The sequence below is a fragment of the Mauremys mutica genome, chromosome 26 (assembly GCF_020497125.1).
Source record: "Mauremys mutica isolate MM-2020 ecotype Southern chromosome 26, ASM2049712v1, whole genome shotgun sequence".
NCBI classification, from domain to species: Eukaryota; Metazoa; Chordata; order Testudines; family Geoemydidae; genus Mauremys; species Mauremys mutica.
This window is the reverse complement of record NC_059097.1, coordinates 5003978-5009865: the sequence shown is the minus strand read 5'-3', so window position 1 is coordinate 5009865 and position 5888 is coordinate 5003978. Positions and strand designations below refer to the sequence as shown.

The 5888-nt window shown below is 47.4% G+C and overlaps 1 non-coding gene across 1 annotated transcript; it reads right to left on the bottom strand.

Moving 5' to 3' along the window:
* Nucleotides 1-1113: 1113 nt before the first annotated feature.
* TRNAT-UGU lies at nt 1114-1187 on the bottom strand. Its single transcript has one exon. It is a non-coding gene; the product is annotated as a tRNA-Thr (tRNA).
* Between the last annotated feature and the right edge of the window lie 4701 nt (nt 1188-5888).

Here is a 5888-nt window from a genome sequence, read left to right as displayed (position 1 = left end):
GTTGTTACTGAAATAGGCTATAATTTTGCTAGTGACCCCTGCCGAGGAAGGTGTTCAACAGCCATGAATCAGCAGAGGAATTGTAATTAAGGGATTTCGAATTCAGTGACAGATGCCCAAACACAACACTGTGGGGACCGCTCAAGTCTATGACTCAGTTGCACAAGACCACACCAGGAGGATTCCCTAACCTAGTGACTCAGCAGAGCCCACCCGGACACATCTGGGCAAGTGTCTTCTAGACACTTGAACTAAGGATATAAAATAGGAGACTGGGGCATCATGTTTTTGCCTTTCTCCTCCCTCACCTATGCTGAAAGCAGCAGGAATCCTGAGAAAATGAAGGTCATCTGAGGACAGTAATCCAGGTTTTAGGGGGAATTCTATGTATTAAGGAGGGTAACATCCAGTAGGATGAGAAAATTGCTTGACCTAACTACTGCCTAGTGTAATAAGGTGTAAAGTTTAGATTTTGTTGTGGTCATACAGTGCTTAGTGCTCTGCGTTCTGGCCTCAAGAGCCATGGATGCAAGTTGAGTTACGATGACCTTTTCCTTGTCTCCACATTTCTTATGTGCCTCCTTCTGACACTTGTCAGAAAAAACAACTGGTTTCTTTTGGAAGCATTTGCATTGCAAGGCAGAGGCAGTCTTCTCTGTTTCCGCAAAAGATTCACCAAAAGGTGGGAAGAGCAGACACATTTGTTAAGGCACTACTGGGAGCTGCATCCCTAACTCCACCCGGCAGGTGAGTCACCCAGCTTAGCCACGGTGCGACTCTCTGGGACTTTTCTCCCAACTGCTCCATTTTTCCTCAATGACAATCAAAAGGAAGGTGACATGACATCTGTGTGTGAACATCTCCAGGGAATCACAAGGATGTGTGGTGCATGCTCTCGTGTTGCAGCAATTGCAGTCGAAGCAACCGCCATGCCAATGCCAGTCATAGCAGCATTTTCATCAACTCCAGGTTTGTGATTTGATTGTTTCCAATGCTTCTCTCCAAAGAAGCTCTTTCCTTAGCAAGCAATGACTTGCATACCAAGGGAGGCCTCTTCTGTTTCCTAGGCAGACACAGGAAAATGTGAGTAGAGGAGACAAAAGCCATACGCCAAGGCACCACTGGGAGTTGAACCCAGGATCTCCTGTTTACAAGACAGGTGCTTTAACCAGCTAAGCCATGGTGCCTGCCTGAAGAAAGTATTTGCAACTGTTTCATTTGATGGTTCAAGTCAACACCTGCAAATTCTAAAGTACAGACGTTCCCCATTTCCCTCAAGACTTGCAGACCTTGAGGTGTCTGGCTCTCTGTGCACAGAAAGCCACAGCTGAGTAGACAGAGGGCTTCTAACATGTGCCTCTCCCACCAGTCACTGTGATCATATAATGGTTAGTGATCTGTTTTTCAGTCGCAGCAACCTCGGCTCAGTTCTGAGTCATGGTAACCTTTCCTTCAGCTCCAGACTTCTCATTTGCCACTTTCCACGTGTGATGGGCTGTCTGCCCCAAACAAGCAGGAGAAAGATTAAGGCAGCCTTGAAGAGGCTGTGCAGAACCCAGTCTATCAAGAAAGGGCTTATTGAGAGAGCCAATCAGGAGAAGGCTTGCTGGAGCAGCCCATATATAAAGAGCTGCTCAGCACAGCAAGTTAGTCACTCCTTGGAGTTTGAGGAGGGAGGATTGGCTGCTGTGAAAGAAGGAAGGAAGGAGCCGGGAGGGCACCATGATCAGAGTAGTGCTGGGGTAAGGGGTGCATGAGTGACCTCCTGGCTGACTACTGCCAGACTAAGGCCCTGATACAAAGGTGGAGGAAGGTTCTAGGTCTGTTGGGAAATGGTCCAGGGAAACAGATGGCAGGGTTGGAGGTTCACACCTTTTGCCTCAGTAGCCACTGACACAGGTGGCTACACCCTGGACTGCAGCCGGCCTCTGAGGCAAGTGTCTGGGTAGAGGACACCCCACCCCACCCAGCAGGGGGGAGAGAACTGAGTGGGGCACAGCCAGAGGGCTGTGTCCATAAGAGGACACTGAAGTCCTGAGAGCAACATGGGTCCTAATGATAGAACAGATGGTGGCCAGACGCTACTAGATGAAGGCGCACCGGTGAACCAGAGCTAATTGCTAGGATGGTCAGCAGGAGGTGCTGCAGTGAGGCATGCCCCATGGCACCAAGACTCAGCGGCAAGGAAGGCTCTCTCTGTCTTGAACAAGCACTTAGAAGGATTCTGCTGACAGATCTTTTCTTTTTCTGAAAAGAGATACAAAAAAAGGAGCCAACAGACACACTAGGTTCAGCAAGGAAGAACTGGCAGGCCAAGCCAGGCTCTCCTGATTAGTAGGAAGGTTCTTCAGCCAGCTCTTCACAAAGATCACTATCTAGAGACCTTTTAATAGCCACTGCAGATGTTCACCACAAAAGAGATGCCAAAATGGAGTTCTCCACTGCCTGCAGCCATCATGCTACCAGGAGTTCTGTGCACAGAGAGGCCCCTGCTGGTGGGAAAAGGCTTTGGTAGAGACTCTTCTGACACCACCCATTCTCATATAGTGTTTAGCGCTCTGTGTTGTGGCTTCAGCATCCACAGATGCCAGTTCATTTGGGGGACATTTTTCCTGTCTCCACATTTGTCTAATGGCTCCTTTCAACACTTGTCACCAAAAAGACCTGTTTCTTTTGCAAGCGATGTACAGTTAGGCAAAGGCAGTCTTCTCCATTTCCTCAAAAGTTCACCAAGCTGTGGGGAGAGGAGACGCATTCAGCCAAGCTGGATGCTGAATCTCCTCTTTATTCAGCAGGTGTCTGTGAAGGACATAAATCTCCAACGTGTAGAGGTCAAGAATAGGACTTTATTACACACAGTGCTGGCGGAGTGGGCTTATTAGGCTCAGAGACACTGTTAATTAATTAATTACAATAGAATATATAGATTTTCCACGGGCGGGGGAAAGTGAGAGCCTAGGTAGTTCCATACCCCAGGACAGGTTTTGCAAGACAGGATAAGCACATTAGCCAATGATTAACAGATTAGATAATGTCTCCACCCATGGTCTCAAGTTAGCAAGTTAACATTTCATTAATATTTTGATAAAATATTATTAGTATAAAATATATATGTTGAATTCTGATTTGGGATCCATAGGAATGGAGCAACTCCTTTGATTGTCCAACAGGTACATTCCTAGGGGTTACAGAAAAGAAACAGTGAAAGTATATGGCAATAAAGATAGTTTTCTGTGTGTCTTAAGGCAGGCATTAGTCCCTGGGAAGGGAGGTGGAAGGATGCCATATCTTATACTGACATGTGCCAACTTTTCATAAACTCAAGGTTGGATCTGTGGGAAGAACGTCTCCCTACAGAAGAAACAAACACAAAAGGAATAGGGATTCTTTGTTCAATCTGCAACTCTGAATAAGACACAATTCTTTAGTTCTTAGCTCCAACACCTGGCACTTTGCTGACCAGGCCTATCTTAGCAAGCAAGGCTTTCTGTTTACCCAGCTTTCTCTTAGCTGATCACTATTTGCTAGGCCTCTGGTCCCTTGACCATACTCTGGACTTTGGGTCTGGAAAAGAGCTGGCACAATCCATAGACCAGGTTGTTATACAAAACACACATGGATTTTAACCCTTCACATACAGTAATGGGAAAGTTCTTGGTTCAGGCTTGTAGCAGTGATGGAATAAACTGCAGGTTCAAATCAAGTCTCTGGAGTACATCCTCCTCTGGGATGGGGCATTCAGTTCTTTGTACAGAGCTTCAGTTTGTAGCAAAGTCCCTCCAGAGGTATGAAGCAGGAATGGAGACAAGATGGAGACGAGGCATCAGCCTTTTCTAGTCTCTTGCCATGTGGTCTTTGCTTTCTTTGTCCCAAGGACACTCTATCCAGCACGTGGCACAGAAAACCTTAGAGTTCTGTCCATAGGCAGGTCCCTGCAGACCTTGCTGAGTCACAAGGTGTATCTGCCTTAGCTCAATGGGTCGATTGTATAGCTGATGGTCCTTAATGGGCCATCAAGCAGGCTAGACAGAACTGACCCCAGCTTGTCTGGCTGGGGTGTTTCCCGGAAGGAGAACGCAAATTTGAAATAGGGACAGCATAGATCCAATATTCATAACTTTAACTACGAAGATGATACACATCTAGAGATACCATCATTATAATAATTCAGTCAAAACCTCTCCATGGACCTCTTACACAACAACCTTTCTACAGTATTGGCTGCAAATATAGAACAGTGGTCGCAACGGTGATCTATACAGTTACAGATTATGTCAGTAACGTCACAGGAGGGGACACGGCATCAGTGAGACTGATACTGGAATACTGCCTCCAGTTTTGGTGTCCTCGTTTGAAAAAGATGTTGTGAAATTGGAGCTGGGGCAGCAAAGAGCCACCAAAGGTTCTGAGGGCTGGAGAAAAATGCCTTCTAGGGAGCTACTGAAAGAGCTCAACCTGTTTAGCTGATCAAAAGAAGATTGAAAGGTGACTTCACTGAAGTGTTGAAGTGCCTTAATGGAGAGAAACTATTGGCTATTAAAGGGCTCTTGAATCGAGCAGAGAAAGGCCTAACAAGACCCAATGGCTGGAAGGTGAAAAGAGACAAATTCACATTACAACTAAGGCACAAATATTCAACAGCGAGGATAATTCACCACAAGAACAAGCTTCCAAGGAAAGTGGTGGATTCGCCATCTCCTGATGTCATTTAATGAAGACAAGATGCCTTTCTGGAATGTGTTTGCCTCAAAAGTAGCTCTTGTGTCATACAGGAGGCCTGTGATATGCAGGGGGTCAGATTAGATGCTCTAATGATCTCTTCTGGCCATAAAGTCGATTAATTTCCGAAAAACTGAGTGCAGCATTGGGAGCAGTGTCTGATGTTTCCCTGTCCAGCTGGCTTGCTGCCTAGAACAAACGCTCCTTGAGTGGGGTGATCCACAGGGAGCAGCTCAAACCCCCAAAGTGCCTGGCCAGGGGCAGGACATTGGCACAGCAAGGGAGGGGTGTGGCAGTGACATCACAAAGGCCTTTTGCAGGACCTCAGCCTATTGGTCCAAGGTGGTGGGGAGGTGGTGACCTCACAGAGAGATGCTGACATCAGCCAGGCAGGACAGGGGCGAGGGGCCAGGGAAACCTCAGAGACCCCTGTGGCTTTGCTGCAGCAAGTCTCCTTCTCCAGGTCTCTCTCTGAGGACTGAGAGAGTATTCGGGTTCACGGACGTGAGCGCCAGGAGGAACCTCTTTCGAGTTTTCTCCTTCCCTTTCAGTGATTTTACTAGAAAACTGCCATCCCTGTTTAGAAGGTAAGAGCCTCCTGGAGGTTTGAAACCTGTTCAGTCTGATCCATCTGGTGACAGTTGAATTCTAGGCATGGAAAACAGGAGCTTAAGGAGGCAGAATTTTATTCCACACCTGGGATTTTGTCCCTCAGAATCACTGGGGACATTGGGGTTTGTCCTTTTTGTTTCCCCTTTTCCTCCATCCCTCCCTCCTTTCTCTTCGTCTCTTGCTTCTTTTGTCCTTTTTCCTGTTCCCCTCCCAACAGCAGGAGGGGTGTGTGTGTGTGGGGGGGGGGGAGTGCTCTGCAGCTCCCACTGTGGGAGGTCCACACAAAAATGTGGGGCTGAAATAGTGCTCGGGCAGTGATCCCCACCAGTGACCTGGCCCATCCTTTGGGCTCTCTGGTGAGAACCCTCAGCCTCCCGTCCTCAGTCTCTACCCTGATTGGCTGAGCAGGGGGTTATTGACAGGGAGGACACTCAGGTCCTTGTTGGTCCCTTTTAAGACCAAGGAAATAAGTCAGAACCAGTTCTGTGTTTGATGGATTTTGCTGCTTCTCTGCATTAATGGTCTCTGAGCAGTTCATGATTCTCTCTAACATTGCA